The sequence below is a fragment of the Equus caballus genome, chromosome 7, assembly GCF_041296265.1.
Source record: "Equus caballus isolate H_3958 breed thoroughbred chromosome 7, TB-T2T, whole genome shotgun sequence".
Classification (NCBI taxonomy): domain Eukaryota; kingdom Metazoa; phylum Chordata; class Mammalia; order Perissodactyla; family Equidae; genus Equus; species Equus caballus.
The window spans coordinates 23,433,824-23,454,402 of record NC_091690.1 but is presented as its reverse complement, the minus strand read 5'-3'; the positions used below and the strand labels follow the sequence as shown (position 1 = coordinate 23,454,402).

The 20,579-nt window shown below is 39.7% G+C and overlaps 1 protein-coding gene and 1 pseudogene across 7 annotated transcripts in view; one reads left to right on the top strand and one right to left on the bottom strand.

The window, feature by feature from the left end:
* The window catches only part of NXPE4 (neurexophilin and PC-esterase domain family member 4), a 50,870-nt gene that overhangs the window by 15,866 nt on the left and 14,425 nt on the right, over window positions 1-20,579 (top strand). For 2 of the 7 annotated variants that reach the window (XM_014741371.3, XM_005611582.4), the window contains exons 1-3: window positions 7,787-7,994; window positions 12,478-12,587; window positions 18,490-18,599. The gene's annotated coding sequence lies outside the window, so the exon portion shown is untranslated. Of the gene's footprint in view, window positions 1-3,846; window positions 3,902-7,783; window positions 8,218-12,477; window positions 12,588-17,279; window positions 17,412-18,489; window positions 18,600-20,579 lie in introns of those variants that run through there. The other 5 variants (XM_070273631.1, XM_005611586.4, XM_014741370.3 and 2 more) reach the window with 5 other exon arrangements.
* On the bottom strand, window positions 16,612-20,052 carry LOC100070885 (BCL2/adenovirus E1B 19 kDa protein-interacting protein 3-like; annotated as a pseudogene).

Sequence of the window (20,579 nt, the reverse complement as noted above, 5' to 3'; positions counted from 1 at the left end):
AGGAATACTTAATTCATAAGCACTTATTTTTAAGCCAGTTAAACAGGGCTCTTTTACAAATTAATTTTCACAATACCATCTAAAGGTAGAGGGGAAAACATCACATGCATGTAACATACATCCATAGACATACATAAACACGCAAAAGGACACAGAGACCCTACAGCTTCCATTCTAAAATCTTAGCCATGAATCATCAGGTATAACAATATAAAACTCACTAGTTTACAAATAACAGTTGAATCCAAATTGGCAGACAGAACAAGTTAAGGTTACCCACTCCAATGGCTAGAGCATTTTACTAATATTTGTGAAGAAGACTTTTAAGATTTGTATTTGTCCTTGACAAGTAATCTTAAGGAGGCTGTAGACCAGATTTTGGGCGAGAGAGCTTTTATGGCATTTTGTATTTTAACAGGCTTCTTTCACCCTCTTTTTTTCCTTCAGTCTCAAGTGATTGTAGGCAGAGTTTTAGTTACCTCCTTAGGGTGTTTACATTTCAAAGACATAGTAAGATTTACATCTTCAAGGAACAGAGAAAGAATGTAGGTTTTCTCCTAGGAGTTTTAGTGCCTTTTGGATGGTTTTGGCAGTCCCAATAAAATATAGTAGCACTGCCCTGTAAATTGGGGAAGCATCCTATGAAACTAATTCTCTGGATTCAAGGTCAAATGAGGCTTGTTCAGAGGGGGTCATTTGGATCACTATGGTTGTGGAAATGATAAACCCATTGGACCACGCCAATTTTGAACAGCAGAAGATGGGCCTCATCTTAATGTTTTCCATTCACTGTGAACCTTAGCAGTGTTCATTGCGATAGAAGAATGGGCACAGGACCAGGCAGTAAATATCCAAGTGAGGAGAGGGAGAGCCCTGGTATGAATATATGTGGCTCAAGGGGCCTTTGCCTTCACTTTTCCTCTTCAATAGACACCTCAATAACCCTGTCGGGTTTTCCCTTGGCAGCAGATATGCCTCATGAGATGTGCTTTAATTCTGCTTCATTCAAGGGAATGTCAAGGGGGCTCAGGATCTGTGGTATCTCAGAGGAAATAAGCGTATAGCCCAGAAGGATCTTTTAAAAAGTTGTGGATTTTAGGGTCTTTAAAGATACTGGTCAGCTGATGCATTTTGGCAGCTGTGAGTAATAATTCAGAGTTCATTCCAAGCAAACAAGAAAAGCTGCCATAGCCAATTAGTTCTCCTTTCTCCTTCCTGTTGCATAAAATCTTTAAGAAAAGTTTGAATTTCAATTAAGGTATAGTTTTTGATCTCAGTTTATACTTCTTGTTTTTACCCTTTTACCTTAATCTTTCATGTTGTTACTGGAAAATTTTGGCTATCGTCACTGTGAGCCCTCTTTATAGGTGGCTGCTTTCTTTTCCATGGTGTCCCAAGAGACTTTTCTGGGACTGGGGTTTGCTTCCACTAGTGTGATATGCACAAGGTCTATGGGAAATGCCCCTAGGCCTCTGGAGCATAATACCAGAGTTTGGACATGTTGGTATGCCATTGCATTGAGCAATGCCTGGGAAGCTTCCTGGGGTTTTGCATTTATCAGGGAGCTGGTGTACCTCCTCAGGGTTCTTGGGAGGCAATGGCACTACATGTTCAGGAAACTTATATTTGTCCATTAATTTTTTTTAGTAATATCATGACAGGGATTGGACCCACAATATTCCACTGGGTCAGGGGATGAAGAGCAACAGTAGAGGCCTCTGTTGTAATTTCCCTCTGGTGGTACCAAGGCTATTTCACTCCTCTGGGACAGAATACACAGTCTAGGCATGACCCACCAACTCAGTGGTTGCGAACAGAAGTCTCCTGTCCTCCTCACCTATGGGAATCTTTTCCTCATGCCTTTAGCCCAGAGCCACTCCTTGGGCAGGACAATAGCCTTGCAATCCAATCCTCCCTCCTTAGGTCTCCTTGGCCTTGAGGCATGGAGGACCCCTACACATATTAATAGTCAATTAAGGTCTTTGTAATTAGTGGTCTAATCATCTCGTTAGATCATACGGCCTTGATCACACTACTCTGGGTAGATCACTGGATTATTATGGAAGCCATGAGCTTTTGGGTTGGATACTGTAGGCAATATACAACAGAGTCAATATGTGAAAGCATACAGCAGCAACAGACCCCAAGCAGGTGGTGCTCCTTTCCCAGATGGTGTTACTCACCTGAGTTAGGTGGTTATGAGCAAACTGCAAGTAAAGGGCATTCCCCTCTGTTAATTGCAAGGGCAATCACACAATCCTGGCAACTACCCCAATTGTTTTATGCCAGTCTCAGCCTATCCATAAGCAATATTGTGGTTGGACTGGCCCTTGATGTTCTTATTATGATGGTAAAAAGCCCTTCAGCAATAACCATTAGGAAACTTTGAAAAAATGAAGGTTTTTTACTTACAAGACCTGGAAATTACACAATACACCTGGGGACACACAGCAAGAAAGAGAGTGTGTGGACCAGGGGTTCTGCTTTTATTGGGCTCAAGGACAGGGGCCTAGGGTTTTGTGGGCTCACTCTTTATTGGTGAATTTAAAACATAACAGTGGGAAGTTAAAGCATGGGAAGAGGAAAAAAAATAGCTCAAATGGTCCATTATTGAAATCAACCAAGACTCTAAAACAGAGGCGCCTCCGTGGGAGGAAGCAGCCTGGCTCTTTACCTGCTTGTGTGGCTGGCCACATGTTTATTTGAGACAGCCATCTTTGAAGTTGACGTCTCTTTGAAGTGGATGCCTTGGCAATCAAAGTTGAAGTCAGAAAAGCAAAAACAATCATCAGGGTTTACACTACAACAGGTCTCTTTGCTACCAGTCTATTGAATTTCAGTTATACTATGTTACCATTTATGGAGGGAAAAAAAAGAACTCTTTAGTTTGAGTCCATAGATAATACTTTTAAACAAATCAGAACTGATCTGGAAATACATATTTTAAATCTTGATAATAATAATCTAATTGGATTATTTTTAGGAGAAAAATTTCCCCCATCCCCAAATTAAGGATAATTATGGAGCTGTGGGGCTTTCACTGTAAAGAAGATCCTGTCACTGGCTCCAGGCTAGCGAGGAGTGTGGTAAAACAGAAAACGCGGCTGTGTATCAGGAAGATGATCTTGTAAAGAGAAAGCAACCTGCTACAGGGGAGAAAAGGTGTATGAGTTTCAAAAAAGCGAAGAGTAGGCAACTGTCAGGGTGTTAGAGAGAAAGAGAGAGCCAGTCCTCTCTGAGGTCTAGAACATGCTACAAATCATAAAGAGAGGAGATAAGGCCAGTGGAAAGAGTGGCATGATTGTCCAAAGATGTGGAAAGAAACTTCCACAAAGATTCTGGAAAAGGTGCAAAAAGAAATCTGGAAAATATGCAGCAGGGCCAAATAAGCCTGAAGCCTGGGCAGTTTCTCATACGATACAGCAGAGTATGGGACAAGTAGGGACACTGGAATCAGAAAGCTGGGACGAGTTCCTGACCCTGCCGCTAGCTCAGTCTCCTCTCCTGTAACATGAGAATAATAGTAACTGCACACGGGTTTGTCATAAAGATAAGTGTTTTCGTGCAAGTTAAAGTCCTCGTGTATTGGAGGTGTTCAATAAATGGTAGCTTTAGTTAGAGCGGGGCAATGCAGGAGGGGACAGCTCCAAGGAGGAGCTTCTAATTTTGATAGTCTTAGCCCTCCTCTGAGTCCCTGGATTCTGATCTTGACTTTGTCTTGACGTTTGCCACCCACACACTCTGCCTTTCTGACTCCAGATGGTAATTGCCATCTCACAGGCCAGACTATCTCCTACCTACACTGACTCATAGCAATCGGTCTGGCTCTCCATGTCCCGTCCTACCAACGCTCCATGTTAACTCTGTGGGCTTCAGAGAAGGTGTCGAAACATTTTAAAAGGTACAAATCTCTTTGCATGCTTTGAGATCTTCAGACTTTTCAAACACTTTCATTTTCAGAATTATTGAGTACTGATAGAACCCTCGGTAAAGTATGACTACCAGTGGGATACTATGTTCATAAAATTTTTAAACTTTGAACAAGTTCAGGACATATATTTTTGTTAACAGATCATCAAAATGTAATGGACTTATTTCCATTCGAATTGGAGAGATTTTGAGGGAGAAAACAAACCCAGCATTTCAAATTATTTATCGTATAACTGGATAGACAACAATTTAGAGAATAGCAAACATCTTTTGAACTTACCTTAAATAGATATTATGTTCTGTATTTTGCCAAGATAATAGCATTATCATAAAGAAAGTGGAAAAGGTGTGGCAAAGCTATTTTATATATCCGTTATGAAACTCTAATTTATGTTTTCATGAGAAAATAAGGATATAGGGGCTGGCCCCATGGCCGAGTGGTTAAGTTCGTGCGCTCCGCGTTGGCGGCCCAGGGTTTCGTTGGTTCAGAACCTGGGTGTGGACACGGCACCGCTCATCAGGCCATGGTGAGGCGGTGTCCCACATGCCACAACTAGAAGGACTCACAACTGAAAATACACAACTATGTACCGGGGGGCTTTGGGGAGAAAAAGGAAAACTAAAATCTTTAAAAAAACAAAAAGAAAATGAGGATATAAAATAATATATGGTGCCATGTTTTAAGCGTGGACAAAATTATGTACAGTCATGTGTCACTTAATAATGAGGATACATGCTGAGAAATGCATTGTTAGGCAATTTCATTGTTGGGTGAACTTCACAGAGCATACTTACACAAACCTAGATGGTATAGCCTACTATACACCTAGGCTACATGGTACTAATCTTATGGGTCCACCATTGCATATGTGGTCTGTCATTGACTGAAACATCATTATGCAGCAGATGATTGTATGTGTCCCTTTAAGGAATTTGTGCTTTCAAAGACCTCATTTTCTTCATGGTACACAGAACAGTCTGGCAGAAGCAAATGTGAAACATGACACTGTTTAGGTTTTTCAAAGTCAATTTTTGAGGAGCAATTTATTGAGAGACAATTTATATGCAGCAAGATTCATCATTTTTAGTATACCGGTCTATGAGCTTTGACAGTAACGTGACCATCACCACAATCAAGAGACAGAACAGTTCCAACACCCAAAACATTATCTCATATCCCTTTGTGGTTAATCCCTGCCTCTACCCTCAACCCCTAGCAACCCCTTTATCTATTTTCTGTCCCTATGGTTGTGACTTTTCCAGAATGTCATACAAAGCTTTTCAGTCTAGTTTCTTTTTTGTAGCATAATACATTTGCAATCATACACGTTGTGTAGTTTGTCCCTTTGTACTGCTGAGTAGTATTCCATTATATGGATGTATCCCAGTTTGTTTACCCAACTGAAGGACATTTGGGTTATTTCCACTTTTGGGCAATTGTGAATAAAACTTCTATAAACATTCATATACAGGTTTTTGTATGAACACAAGTTTTCATTTCTCTTGGATAGTGATATGTTAGGTAATACAGTCTATTTTAACATTATAAGAACTGTCAAACCGTTTTCCACAGTGTCTGCACCATTTTTTTGCACTCCACCAGCAATGTTTGAGAGTTTCTGTTGCTCCATATTCTTGTCAACACTTGGTACTGTCAGTCTTTTTTTAGATATTCTAATAGATGCGCAGTAGTATCTCATTGCAATGTTAACTTCCATTTCTCTAATGTGTGATGATGTTGAGCCTCTTTTTATATGTTCATTTGCCATCTATATTCTTCTTTGGTGAAATGTTTAAACTTTAATCCATTTTTTAATTGGGTAGTTTATTTTCTTATTATTGAGTTTTGGGAGAATATGTGTGTGTGTGTGTATACATATGTGTGTGTGTGTGTGTATATATATATATATATATATATATATATACATAATCTTACATGTATATATGTAAGATCTCATCTGCATCCAAAGACCTGAGAACCAGAAGCCTCGACGTCTGGGAGTAGGAAAAGATAGGTGTCCTGCCTCAAACAGAAAGAGCAAATTCACCCTCCCTCTACATTTTTATTCTCTTCCAGCCCTTAATGGATTGGATGATGCCCACCCACATTAGTGAGGGGAGGAGGCAATCTTTACTCAGTCTATCTTGAATCAGTAATCTCTTCTGTAGACATCTTCACATATACACCCAGAAATAACGTTTTACCAGCTGTCTGGGCATCCTTTAGCCCAGTCAAGTTGACACATAAAATTAACCATCACAGCCATCAAAGGCATACTTCACCTCTGTCGCTGTCCCTGTCTGATAATTCCAACATCTGGGTCATCTCTGAGTCTGACTCTAGATGTCAGACTCATCTGACATCTTGCTCTTTACTGTGGATTATTTTGTCTTGCTTTTCTGTGTGTCTCATTTTTTTTTTTTTATTGTCAGACATAAAGTTTAGAACAGTAAAGACTGAAATAAATATAATTTATGCATAGAAATGATACACCTCTTCTCCTAGGTCATTAGCGTGGGATGAGGTTTCACTCAATCTAGTCAAGAGTTAAGATGGGTTTGCTATGGTGACCTTGGGCTCACCATGAACTTCAAATTTCTCTGGAGTTACCTGGTGCTTAGGGCAGGTATTGTTTTGACAAAGCGTTTTTCTCAGTGTTCTTTTTTGTCCCCTGTGTGCCTATGTCTCAGACAGAGTCTCTCTCCATGCCCTTGCCCCTTCTGCTGTGGTTGACTGCTATTGCTTTCCACCACTTGTGGGGAGAAGGAATGGGGTTCTCTGTTGTTCTGGCTTAGCCTCCTCCTAGGCAAGCCCTGTGTCACAGGTTGGGTGGAGGTTTGGTAGTGGCTTTCTCAGTGATCCTGTCCCCATCCCCACAGCATTAGGAAATCCTAATGCTCTGGGTCCAGGATAGTTTGCTGCCCTCCCCCCCGGGAATACACAGTTTTATTTCTCCTCCACTTCCCCAGCCACAGTCAACCTTCATATGTGCTCTGGGAAGAGTTTGCTGTCCTTCGCCCAGTGGCATAAGGCTTTGGGTCTAGGCAAGAAAGATGCAGGGGAGACTTTGTGCCTTTCCCATCAACGAGCTTCTCTCGCCTCCGTGCCCACACTACCAAGGGAGGCTCTATCCAGTCTTCTGCCCTGACCCCTTCTTTTTCATGAGTGCTTGGAGAAGATCCAAGAAAAAGAGTGGGCAGGTCTCCTTATGTCTTCACTCCTAGAAGTTCTATACTCTCACACTAGCCCACACTCAGCTTTTGTTACCAATTTTACCTCACTCTAGTGGGACACTAACCCACATTCAGAGGAGCTCTGAGGAGGGGCCCACAGGTGGGCCTTGTACCCACAATCCATCCCATCCTCAGTGGTTTTCTTTCCTGTTTGACGTTGCAGATTTGAATTGAAACCGAAGCTGAGCATTCAACAGCACAAGCTTTATTCAATGGCCAAAGAATGGAGAAGTGAAACTATGTTCACAAGCCAACTTCTCAGCTCTTGGGGTGATTAAGCAGCTAATACACAGGGTCTTGGTAATGAAGGGGAGGAATATCCACAGTTATTCAGGGAAATGGGCAAGCTTTTCCCAGGGAACAAGGGTGCCTCCTCCTTTCTTTCCTTATTTGCTTATGTCCTGCTGTTGCCAATTGTAAACTGTCATGGCACTGGTGGGTATGTTATGTAGCATGTTGATGTATTACAATGAGCATATAATGAGCTGTGGGGTCTATGTCAAGTCAAGTCAGGCTGCCATGTTCCCTTCAACCTATTTTAACTGCTTTCAACTATATGTCTCAGCCATCTCTTCCTTCCTCTTTTTGTGGTTTCCTGTAAGCTAAAGAGAATACGTTAGGTTTGTTCTAAGCAGGGCTGTCAGTAAAGTCTTAGAGGGGTGGTGGGCTGGGTGAGACTTTTAGCAATTTGTTAACAAAAAATTAGCTAAATTCTTCTTACCCATTTTCCCCCGCAAAGTGAGTCAGCGTTTATGTCCCTTCTGTTCTTGGAAATATCCGTCTGTCTTTAGATTTTAAGTTAGATGATTGGCCTGTGACCCCAGTTTCTGGTAAGTCAATAAAAAAATTATCATTTTGTAGATTATCTGGATTTTTCTTGTTACTGTGGGAGCGATGGTGTTCCCGCTGGCTAACTAGATCCTAGACTGAAGCTGGAAGTCCTCCAGGGTTGATTTTAAAGCAAATAAAACTTCTCTTGGACCAGAGAGGAAACTCTAATTTAACAAACACATGTTTAATGAGCGATTGGACTTTAACTATCTACAACTAAAAGTAAGTAATTCTGTCTTATATTCCCTGTTGATTGAGGAGGATGATGGCATTCAGTGAGACTGTGAGAAGGTTTGCTTTTGAGACTGTAGGCTAATTTTTAACTGAAAACAGTATATTTACCTAAATTAGTGGAAAATATAATATAGTAAGTGCTAGGATAGGAGTTCTTAATCCTTCTTTTCTTTTTTTTTTTTTTTTGGTGCCATAGAACCCTTCCACAATCTATGAATCTTTTCTCAAAACAATATTATTAAATGCAGGACTTAAAATATATAGAATTAAAAAGGAAATCAATTATATTGAATTATCGTTTTCAAAGTATTTTTAAATACAACAAAGAAATATATGCCTTTCCTATTTCTCACATTAAATGACAATATCTAGAGTCAGGTCTAATAACTACTGTAATTTCAAAGAGTGGTGAGAGTAAATGCTATTTCATGCTATCTGCAAAAATTGTAACCTGATGCGAACTATTCGTGGTTTCTAATGGTTTGAAATTAGATATCGCTAATGCTATTGAGCTTTATTATCTACATTCAAATTTTTTTAAATGCTGAATTTTAGTGAGATGTTAGTGAAAATAAAGATGTAATCTTTTTCCCATCTAAGTTCACAGACTTCTCTGATTTCTATCTATGGGTCCCGCAAGGGGCACACTGGATTAAGAAACGTCTGTGCTAGAAGCCGAAAGCAATCAGAAATAAAGGGAGAAAAGTCAGAGAGGGCTTTAGGGAAATTCCAGGTGGAGATCACAGCATCTGCAAAACTGAGGATGCAGCTGAGGATGAGTGCAGTACATTCAGAGAACTGAAAGTAATTTGGTATTTTGGAACACAACTACGATTACTACTACCAGTTACCCTTCATTGAGGACTTTTTAGATGCCAAGTACTGTATTAAGTATATTATAAACACTTTTTCCTGGAATTTAGTCCTCACAACATCTCTTTGAGGTAAACATACTTGATTTCCACTTTAGAGATGAAGAAATTGGGGTCCAGAGATTTTAAACAACTTTCCTAAGATCAAGTAGCTTGTGTGTTGCAGAGCATGTATTTCAACCTAGATCTGTTTCACTCAAAGCTCACGATGGACTTTGGGTGTGTCTTCATTTGTGTGGGAGGGAAGCATTTCAGTCTGGAAATGCTCAGGGATGAAGAGTCTTCAATGCCATACTACAGAGAGTGCATTCTCAAAACCAATGCAGAGTCTACTCTCCAGCTTCAGCCCCTGCCTCTTCACGTACTCCTTAGCCACCTTGGACCACTATCATTCCCAAACAAAACTGATTTTCCTAACTTCGTGCTTTGCATACGCTTTGCACATGCCTGGAATGCCGTCCTTCCGAGGTTGCCTTTTTCTCCTGGCTAACTAGAACTCACCTTTCAAGACTTCACGGGTGTAGGTGCTATCCTTGTTTAGGAACGCTAGAATCCTAAGCTTTCCAGACGCCGGAAAAGAAAACAGAGTAAGGGCAGTCCTACCAAGAAAAGAATGCAATATGGGGTACGAGCAGCAACGGGTAATATATTTTTGAAGCTACCTTCTAGGTCAGAAAAAAGGTGGCATCAGAAGAGGAATCAAGAGGAAAATTAGAGGGTTTATTTGCCTATTAAACAAGATGGTTGAGCTTACAGGGGAAATGAAAGCAGCATATGCTAACTATAAAGAGTACTGCTTCCTTGAACAACCCTATCTGGGGTTCAGCCCTACATAATATGTTTATAATGTTTGTTTAAGTTTCCTTTTGCATTTCAAATATCAAATTGTTAAACCTTGAACAGGAACATTATTTTTTAAATTGCTTTCTCCAAAGATTTTTATAAATTTGAAACTTATAAAACCAGTAAGTATTGGTATATATGCTTCATAGAAAATCCTTTTATCAAAAATCCATTCAATCAGTATTTAATGAGAACCTAAAAATGTGCAAGGCACTATGGGACATGTGATGAATTCTACAGCAGCAGAACCTCTAAGATCCTACACAGAGGTTGCACATTTACACTTCACAGTCATGTTTTCTTTGCTCCAGATTTTTAAGAATATTAAAAATTCAGGAGATTTCACATAATCATCTGGATTTCTGGGTTCAATTGAAGAAGTGGTGGATTGGCACCACTGGACTTGCAGTCTCAAATGAAATGGACTGGGGCTGAACGGGCTGCCTTTTACAGACCAGATGCATGCTTTCCAGGACACCATCGGCACCACCACTCTGCCAATCTCGGAGTCTCAAAATGTGGAGCCATTCTTGACGCTGACCTCACTCATCCTTCATATTCAATCAGTCAGCAAGTCAATCCAGTGTCTACCATATCCTTCACTTCTATCTCCTCCTTTTCACTCTAACTTCAATAATGATTCCAGGACTTTATTACCCCCTGATGAGAACTGTAAGAATAATAGCTAACATATACCGAGCAGCACTCATTGTGTTAAGCATTTTATATGAACCATCTCATTTAAGCCTCACATCAGCCCTTTGAGATAAATTCCATCACAGTCCTCATTTTACGATAGAGAAAAGCGAGACACTAAAAGCTTAATGAACCTACCCAAGGCCCCACAGCCTGCAAGTAGTGGAGTCTGCCTCTCGAGACTCTACTCTTAACCCTACAAATAAATCACACAGATAGCTTCAAGGTTGGGTACAGGGAGCCCTGGCGCCTTGAATCTTTCCAAGGGGTAGGAAGGAATAGAATGCTTTAAGAGAATCATTTTCCAGTCCAGATCTTCAACTTCTATAAATATTCTTTCATGAAATGGATCTGCCTGCTAACTCAACTAAGGTCTCAGAGTCCTCTTTCACCGTGACCCTTCTTTCACTGATTATCCCTCACCCATCTTGAATCTTACTAGGGTGCATTGCCCCAGAGCGTAAAACCCTCTAGGCAGTAAGCAAAATGACAACATGAAATATTGGTGTAGATGTTGGGTGAATAGCTTTTTCAGTTGGGTAACAAATGCTTTCAAGGTTCAGTCCAGTTACAAGTTCCACACCAACCAGGGATATAGAAAGATGGAGTGTTGTTGCCAACCTAACAACACCCTAATAACTTTTTCTTCTTGTTGTTGTTATTATCACCTTCAGTGCACCACAGCCTTCAAATTCTTTGTTGCCCTATGCTTAGGGTGGGAGCTGAGCAATAGGAAGGTCTTTTCTCGGAGTTCCTGCTGGCCCCTCTGCTCTCAGCCATCTCTGAGGCCAGGGTCACCGTGCAGTCCCTCCACCAGTTGCAGGCTGCTCTTGTGCTGTTGTTACTGGGTACAAGCCCTGGGATGGGAGCAAGAGAGATTCTCTATTTTCCTGGTCCAGCTCTGTCTTAGGCAGGTCCTCTGTGCCTAGGTCTTCGAGACAGCCTTCCTCAGAATTCCTGCTCCTTGCCTATTTTTGGCCTGTTGCTCTTCCAGACAATAATTAGAATCAGCTTATAGAAGTCTGATAGGATTTGTGGGAGAACTGCAATCTTTATGATGATGTTAAACTTTCCTATTCATAAACATGACACAGGATTCCATTTATTCAAGTCTTTCTTTTATGTCCTTCAATATTTTATAACGTTGCCCATAAAAATCTTTTATATCTTGTGTTAATTTTAGATGTTACTGCAAATAGGATTTTTTACTAGTATATTTTTAATTGGTCATTATTATTGCTTAGGAATATGGTTGATTTTATATGTCAATTAGTTTCCTAGAGCTGCCATAACAAAGTACCACAAAATATGTAGCTAAAACAACATAAATTTATTTTCTCACAGTTTTTAGGGTAGAAGTCTGAAATCAAGGCGTCAGCAAGGCCACACTCCCTCTGAAGGCCCTAGGGGAGAATCCTTGCTTACCTCTCTCAGCTTCCAGTGATCCCAAGTATTTCTTGGCTTATGGCCACATAACTCCAATCTCCGCCTCCATCTTCACATGGCCTTCTTCTCTCTGTGTCTACTTTTCTGTTTAGAAAGACATCAGTCACTGAATTTAGAGCCTAGCCTAAATTGAGAATTATTTCATCTTGAGATCCTTAACCAACTACATCTGCAAAGACCCTCCTTCCAAAGAAGGTCACAATCTGAGGTTCCAGGTAGACACAAAATTGGGGGGGACACTATTCAACTCACTTACAATCTTGTATCGAAGCTTGACCAAACTTTCTTATTATTTCTAATAATTTGTGGATTATCTATGTAGACTTTTATGTTATCATCAAACAGACAATTTTCTCATTTTCTGTCCCTTTTCCTTCTTTTGTCTACCTAGGTCTTCTTAGTTTTGCTACAACTCCAGAAAAAATGTTGGATGAAAGTTGTGATGACAAACGATTTTAATTTGTTCTTAATTGTAGCATGAATTCTCCTAAAATTTCACAGGTAAGTGTAATGTATTTGATGTAGGATTTTAATAAATATCCTTTATTATACTAATCAAGTTTCCTTCTTTCCTAGTTTGCAATGTAACATTTTTACATTGTTTCGTTTTTAAATTTTGAATGAGTGCTGCATTTTACTGACATTTTTTCAGCATCGATTGAAATGATCACATTTCTTTCATCTAAATGTTAATGTGGCTGTCAGGGAGGAAAAACTGTTCTTCCACCCTCTTATGTTCTGTGAATGGAGTCCTGTGAATTAAACTGACAAAAGACATATTAACAGAAGGAAAAAGTTTATACATATGCATATGGCAGCCAACAAAAGGAATAACTGTCTTGTTAACTGATGACAGTTAGAGGTTTACGCACCTAATTTATCAGGGAAAAGGGAGGAGGGAGAAAAGGGTCTTGTAGGAAGAACAAATAAGTTTCTTTAGGAAAGGCAAATTGTTTTTTAAGAGAACAAACAGGATATAAGAAAGTTTGTGATACTGTTTGTTTATGCAGGTGCCAGTGGTCTTTCCATTTTCTTCATGGCCATGAAACTCTCAGGAGTGGCTATTTATAGTGTTCTCATTTCCCAGAAGTTGCTGCTTTTAATCAGATAAAGAACACTCCAAGAAGGCTTTTATCTGTATCTATTGAATCTTAAATGTCTTCAGCTTAAATCTTAAGTCTTCATACCAACTCTGGGGTCCCCAGTGGGTCCCCACATGGTAAAATACAATGGATGTCCATCATTGTCTTCCTGGGACAAAACTAACTTAGCCATTGAAGCCAGGTACCTGAGGATTAATATAGATATTCAATAAGAACACGATTGCCTTTTGACCTCTTTCCCAACAAGACATAGATGAATCTTGTCAATATGCTGTTTTCTTATTTAACTTGAGGGGTGACTCAAGTCTTGAGGATTGTGAGTTTGTTTTGCAGAAGAAAGAAAATGCCTTTGGGGAAGTTGTGATCACCAGATGGCCAGTCCCAGCAACTATTTCAGATTGCCCAGGGACTTTTCAGGAGTGACCACTTTGTTTCTCTGAAGCTTCCCCTGCCAAGCCCCTTAGTTCTATAAAACACCCCTGCTTTTTGCTCTGTTTGAGGCAGATTTGAGCAAACCCAGGTTCCTGCCTTCTCATTTTGGCCAATTCAAATAAAGCTTTCTCTATCTCCAAGCATCAATGTCTCAGTGTATGGCTTGCTGCACACTGGGCACACAAATTTGAGGTTAAGAGGTTCAGTGTCACCATGATGGTTTTCTTCCCCATATATTACAGAATCCAATTGGCTAGTAATCTATTTAAGATTATTCACCTGTGTTCCATAGTGAAATTAATTTTCCCTTTCTTTACTTTCCTTGCAAAATAGTTTGGGGAATTTTCAGCCTCTTTCTCTAAATAGTTTATATAACATGGGTGAAATAGGGTAAAAATTGGGTAAAACTTGTGCCTTTGGGAGTACAGATTGGAGATATTTTTCTATTATGAATTCATTTTGCTTAATAACTACATTTTTAGAATTTTAATAGACTCTATTTCTTAAAACAGTTTTAGATTTACAGAAAAGTTGAGAAGATAGTACAGAGAGTTCCCATATACCCTGTACTCTTCTATTATTATGGTACATTTGGTACATATGGTATCATTATGGTACATTTATACTATGATAAAAATGTAAATATGTGGTATATATGACTATGATAACATATATACTATGGTACGTTGTTATAATTAATGAGCCAATATTGATACATTATCATTAACTAAAGATGATACTTGATTCAGATTTCTTTAGTTTTTACCTAATATCCCTGTTCTGTTCCACGATCCCATGTTACATTTAGTTGTCTTGTCTTCTTAGGTCCTTTTGGCTGTAATAGTTTCTCAGACCTCCCTTGTTTTCGATGATTAGACATTTTTGAGGAGTACTGATCAGGTATTTTATATAGAATGTCCTTCAATTCGGATTTTTCTGGTATTTATCTCATGGTTACACTGAAGTTATGAGTTGTGGAGAGGAAGACCACAGAGGCAGAGTATCATTTTCATCACATTAAATCAATGGTACCTATTATCGATAGGATTCACCCCTGTTGATGTTGACCTTGATTACCTGGCTGAGACTGCATTTGTCAGGTTTCTCCACTGTAGAAGTTACTCTTTTCCACTATTTCCAGGCTGTAGTCTTTAGAAGGAAGTCACTATGCACAGAATAATTGCTTTTTCATTTGAGCTTTTTATTCCTTCTCCCATCAATTTTGTTGTCATATAATTTTAAAATATTTCCTCTGTGTCAAAGCTTGCAAATGGATTGATATAAAGTTATTCTAGTACTTTCTCATGATTTCAAAAATCTTGGTATCAGCTTTGGTCTACCCTTTTTTAGTCGCAAAGTTAATTATTTGTATATTTTCTGGTTTTCTCTTGATCAAATTTACTGGAAAGTTTCTTACTTTTTAGTTTTGTTCTAAGAATTAGCTTTTTATTGTGTTGATTATTTCTATTGTTTCTTTGTTTTATCTCCTATTAGTATCTGCTCTTATATTTATGATGTCCTCACTTCTACTTTCTTCAGATTTGCTATGCTGTTCTTTTCTAATCTTGACTGGGCCATCTAGCTCATTCAGTCCTAACTTTCATTGCTATGTGATAGCCGCATTTGCAGTTATAGACTTCCCTCTTAGCGATGCGGTGGCATTCTACAACATTTGATATAAACTACTTTCATTGTTATTCCCTGTCAAATATTTTGCAATTTCATTGTGATTTACATTTCAATGATGAACTTAAAAGTTGCTGAGATTTCCCTTGTGACCCAGTATGTGGTCTGTCCTTGATTTTCACACGCACTTGAAAATAATGCATTGTCTCTTTGTTTCCTTGGTTTTTCCCCTACGTTTTTGGGATTCTTATTAAATGTGGATATTGACATTTTTATTTCTTTGCTTCATATCTTTTAACTTGTCTTTCATACTCTTTGAACTCTAGTCTCCTTCTTGATGATTTCTGGGAGAGGTCCTCAAGCTCATCTTCCAACTCACTAATTTGATTTTTGTGTGCATTCTACTCTTGCACCAGACTATTATTCACTTCAGCAATTATATGTTTTGGACTAAGAATCTTCAACTAGTTCTTTATGACTGTTTGTTTCTGCTTTACAATCAGACAATTGATATCTCTACTTTATCTCTGTCTAATGATATTTATTATGCTTATTATAGGGGAGGAAGAACCATTCCTCTACCCTTCTAAGTTCTTCTGGCTAGTCTAAGAATTAAACTGACATGAAACAGAATAACAGGAGAAAATCAAACAAATGTAATAACAGGTATACATGCGGAAAACCCAGGAAAACTGAGTAACTCATCAAAATGGCCAAAGTTACCACCTTAAACATCATCTTCAGCTAAAGACAAATAAGGATGTTGGGTGTAGTGGTTTTGGACTTCAAAGGAGACAAAGGCAATTCACACAGAGAAGGTAAAGCAAACATCTGGTAAACGAATGTTTGCCATGCCTTGCAAAGATGATGGGACATGGAGAGGACTTGGATCAAATGGGTCTTGCTAGGTTCCTCTCTGTCTACCACACCCAGTTCATATTATACCATAGTCATCTACGGTGATAGCTCCTTCCTGAAATAGGCCTTCTATCTCAAATTCCCTTTTTTTTTTAGGGTTTGGCAAAGGCTTATTTTTTTCTATTTCCAGTCTTTTTCAAAGTAGAGAGATTTGCTAGAATGAAGTTGATTCTAAGAGCACGCAAAAACTGAACACAAAGGATAAGACTAAATTCAGCAACCTAGAGTGATAAAAGAGTAAGCTACTTAGCTTGGCAGGTGGCCTGGAAGGGATACTGACCATGCAGTGGTTACTAACAGCCAGAGACTGAAGTCCTCACCCTGTAAAGCAGGCAGTCCAGCGTCTGACCACATGGTGAGTCTGTGTGTACCTCGGATTCTGCTCTGCACAGCGAAGAAAGGCAGGCCGAGCTGAGCAGTCTGTCCTAGACAGCTGCACGCCCTCGAACATAGTATTTCCTCCAGCAGTGTGAGTATAAGGCCACAATATTTATTTGGGATAAACCCCTTATGTAGTCATTTTAATATCAACATTGTTCATTCTTCCAAAATATAAAGTGCCCTAACTGAATGAAGCTGGCAGATAATTTTTGTGAAAATACTACATACATCATGACTAGTGGGTTAAAGTTATTTATACTTAGATATTTAAAATAGCCAAAGAAAATTTACTACCAAATTATTACAGTCAGTCTTAATGACATGCTTATTAATTGATCCCATAGCTATGACTACAGATTAGCATGGTTTTAGTGTCTATTCTCTCATTTGCCTAAATTAGGAACAGAGCATTTACAGAACAAATACACACAAGTGGTGCGGCCTCTCAAGGACCGAGATGGCTCTTCAGTTAGCTATGCCGCCAGCTCGGATGCACATCCGGCTACATGAAAAGAGCCGCATTCAGTTCTTCATCAAAAGGTGCTGGTGGGGGTCGTCAGAGGCCTTCCAGTGTAGATCCCCAACCCAATGGCCAGCAGATGAACAGCAGCAGAGACGGAAGAAAAACTTTCAGAAACTCTGCCGAGACAATGCCCCCTTTCTTCATGTTTTCGTGTTTCTCATGCTGAGTGTGGCTGTGCGCTTAGGGCGTCTGAAGAGGAACTCCTTGGCGGGGATATTTTCCGGCCAACTTGACCAATCCCATATCCAGTCTGAGTTTTTCTTCAGGACGCTTGCAACTTCATTCCTTCTCTCAATATAATCTTCCTCAGACTGAGAGCTGTTTTTCTCTCCAATGCTATGGGTATGTTTCAGAAGCTCTGTTAGTATCTTGTGGGGTCTGTGAGCGAGGCGGGCGGTCACAGTGAGAACTCTTGAAACTACTCCGTCCAGACTCATGCTGGGCATTCAGCAGTATTTTTCCGTTTCACCATTATAAATAGAAACGGAGGCTGGAACTCTGCTCCCGTTCCCATTTATTGCTGAAGTGCAATTCTACCCAGGAGCCCTGCAAGTTCTCCTCCTGCAGTCCGGGGGCATCCCGTTCTGCGACAGGCGACAGGCGCGAGGGAGGGCGCTGCGGCAGGCGGGCGAGTGGGCGGAGCGGGAGCGCAGGCCCCGCGGCTGGGGCAGGGGAGGGGGCGCGTCAGCTGTCTATTTTTAGGCAGTTAGGGAAGAAGATCCAAGTTTCTTCCTGAGTCTTTCAAACCAAAGACACACACTTTGGGGTATCAAATTCTGCTCCCCTACAATTCTAATTCTTGCTGTGTGTGGTCCATTACTTTTTTCCTTTTCTTATATAGTGGTTGTTCTCTTCAGATGTCTCATTTTTTTCTTAAGGTCACATTTCCCTGGGATTATCTGCTACTACCAATGGTACTGTCTCCCTAGGAGAATAGGCAAAATCCCAAGCCTTAGCTTGTGCCCTTGGTAATGAGTTTACAGAGATTCTGAGAAGGATTCTTTAGTGCTAAGAGCCTGTTTTGATCTGTTCTCGACAATTTCCCATTCTCTCACTCACACACATAATGTGACACTGACCTCAAGTGACTTTTCCGCACCTCCACTCGAGTACAGCTTTTCCAAAGAGCTACTGTCCTCTTGGGATCTAAACATCTAAATCAGAGTTTCTCAACCAAAAGCAATATTTGGAAATGTACGAGGGAAATTTGGGGGTTGCTATAATAATGCTGGATTACAATAGACATTTAGGGCAAAAAGCTAAGGGGATACTAAGCATGCTATAATGCATGAAAAAATCCCACACAATGAAGTACTGTCCCAGATAAAAATGACAATAGTGCCCCCATGGGTGGTGATGGGGAGGAGTTTAGGAATAGCTCATTCCTTTGCACATGTATATTTCACCTCTCTATCCTCAGGGTTCTCTACTGGTGCCTGATACTACTACATTGCCTCCAGCTGGCTGCTGCAAGATGATGCTGTTTCTCTGCCCTGGAGTAGCAACGCAGCAATCAGTGTTCTAACCAAGGTATTGAAAGGAAACTAAAAAGACTCAGAAGGCTCACCTCAATATTTTCCCTATCCGTGGCTTCCAGCTTTTTCCTGCATCCTGGGTTGGCTTCCTTTTCCTAAACCCTCACCTCCAACAGGCACATCAGAACCCCATCATCTCGGACTTCCCAGGGATTTCTCACAGTTTTTACTAATAACCGAAATACACTACCTCCCTCTCACTTCTGTGGCATCTCCAGGGTTGGAGCAGATGAGGGAACACATCATCTGTTAGTATCCCCCCTTGCTGCCTCAGTAGGAGCACTGATTCTTAACAGCATGTGGGGGAAAACATGGTACATAGATAGCTAATTTTGAAAAAATTAGAGCAATAAAAATCAGACCAGCAGATAATAAGATATACAAAGCCATGTTTTAAAAAGGCAAAATAAAACAAAAACACAGTGTGACATCTATAGATGAAAAGTAGACCAAACAGGATGAAGAGCCCAGAAACATACCATGTATAGATGGCAATGTGAAATGATAGAAGTGGCAGCACCAACCTGTATAAATATGACAGACTATTTGGTAAATTTTTGGTAGATGATATGGGAAAAATAAATCATTTCATGGAGAAATATACTATTTTTTTCCATTTGAGAAGCTTTCTTAAACTTTCTATTTTGAAATAATTTTATACTTACAGTTTCAAAAATAGTACAGAGAGTTCTCATATACCCTTCAGCCAGCTTCACTTAATAACATCTGTGTAACCATTGTACAAAGTTCAAAATCAAGAAATTAACATTAGTACATTCGTGGCTATTAACTAAGCTACAGACTTTCTTTGAATTTCACTAGTTTTTCCATTGATCCTTTTTCTGTTGCAGGATCCCACATTGCACTTAATCATCATGCCTGCTTAGTCTCTTCCAATATCTGAAAGTTGCTTAAAAGTCTTGCATTCTTTTTCATGATTATGACACTTTTGAAGAGTATTAGTCAGTTATTTTGTAGAATGTCCCTCAATTTTGATCTATCTAGTATTTTCTCATTATTAACTGAGGTCATGCATTTTTGTCAAGAATATCACAGAAGTGGTGTGCCCTTCTAGGTACAATATTTATGGAAAAAGATGTATCTTATTACTCGTGATATTAACCTTGATCACTTTGATAAGCTGGTATCTGTTGCTTTTTTCCACTGTAAAGTACTATTTTTCACTTTGAAATTAATAAATGTATTGGTGGAAAGATATTCTTGTTTCTCCCCAAGCTTTCATCCACTGATTTTAAGATTCATCAGCCCATCTTGACTACAGAAATGTTTACTGCAGTTCTAATGCAGAGAAAATACACCTTAACAATGTATCTATCTATATAACGAAATGGAATACTTTTCATTCCAAAATGTCTGTATTTAAGTTGCTCCGCTTCAGTCACATTTTCCACAAGAGAAAAAGGGGCGTACACCTGCTTCACAATCATATCACTAAAAGGGTCTTGGTAGGAGAGAGGTTCCAGTCAACCCTGAAGGGCAAGCCCACTTATAAATTTTTTAAATAAGTTCTCCTCATTCTATCTTGGAGACAAAGTCTCAGCCAGGCGAACATGTTAATTAGAGTTTGGTCAAAAATTGACTAGGTGGCCAGATGCCCACAGTCTCCTGTTCAGGTTGTGCAAATCCATTAAAAGTGCTCTGGAAACCAATCACATCCCTCTTTGAACAAACATGTTCACTTACCTAGCCATGAAAATCCCTAGACACATGCTCCTCGTATCACTCAAGTGTCAAAGTCAGGTGCATCTGAACAAGATGTTCACGGTTTTCCTGTGTTTTGTTTTTCATCTTCATGGAAAACATCTTCAAAGAACACTTTCAGTTTCATGCTGCCAGTGAACAAAAATATAATGACGTGTATTTGCAATATCTGTAGCTGGTGTCACACGATTTTGACAGTTTCGCACATTTTAGAATCCTGTCGAGAATTTGAGGCTGTAGGGGAGGAAGACAT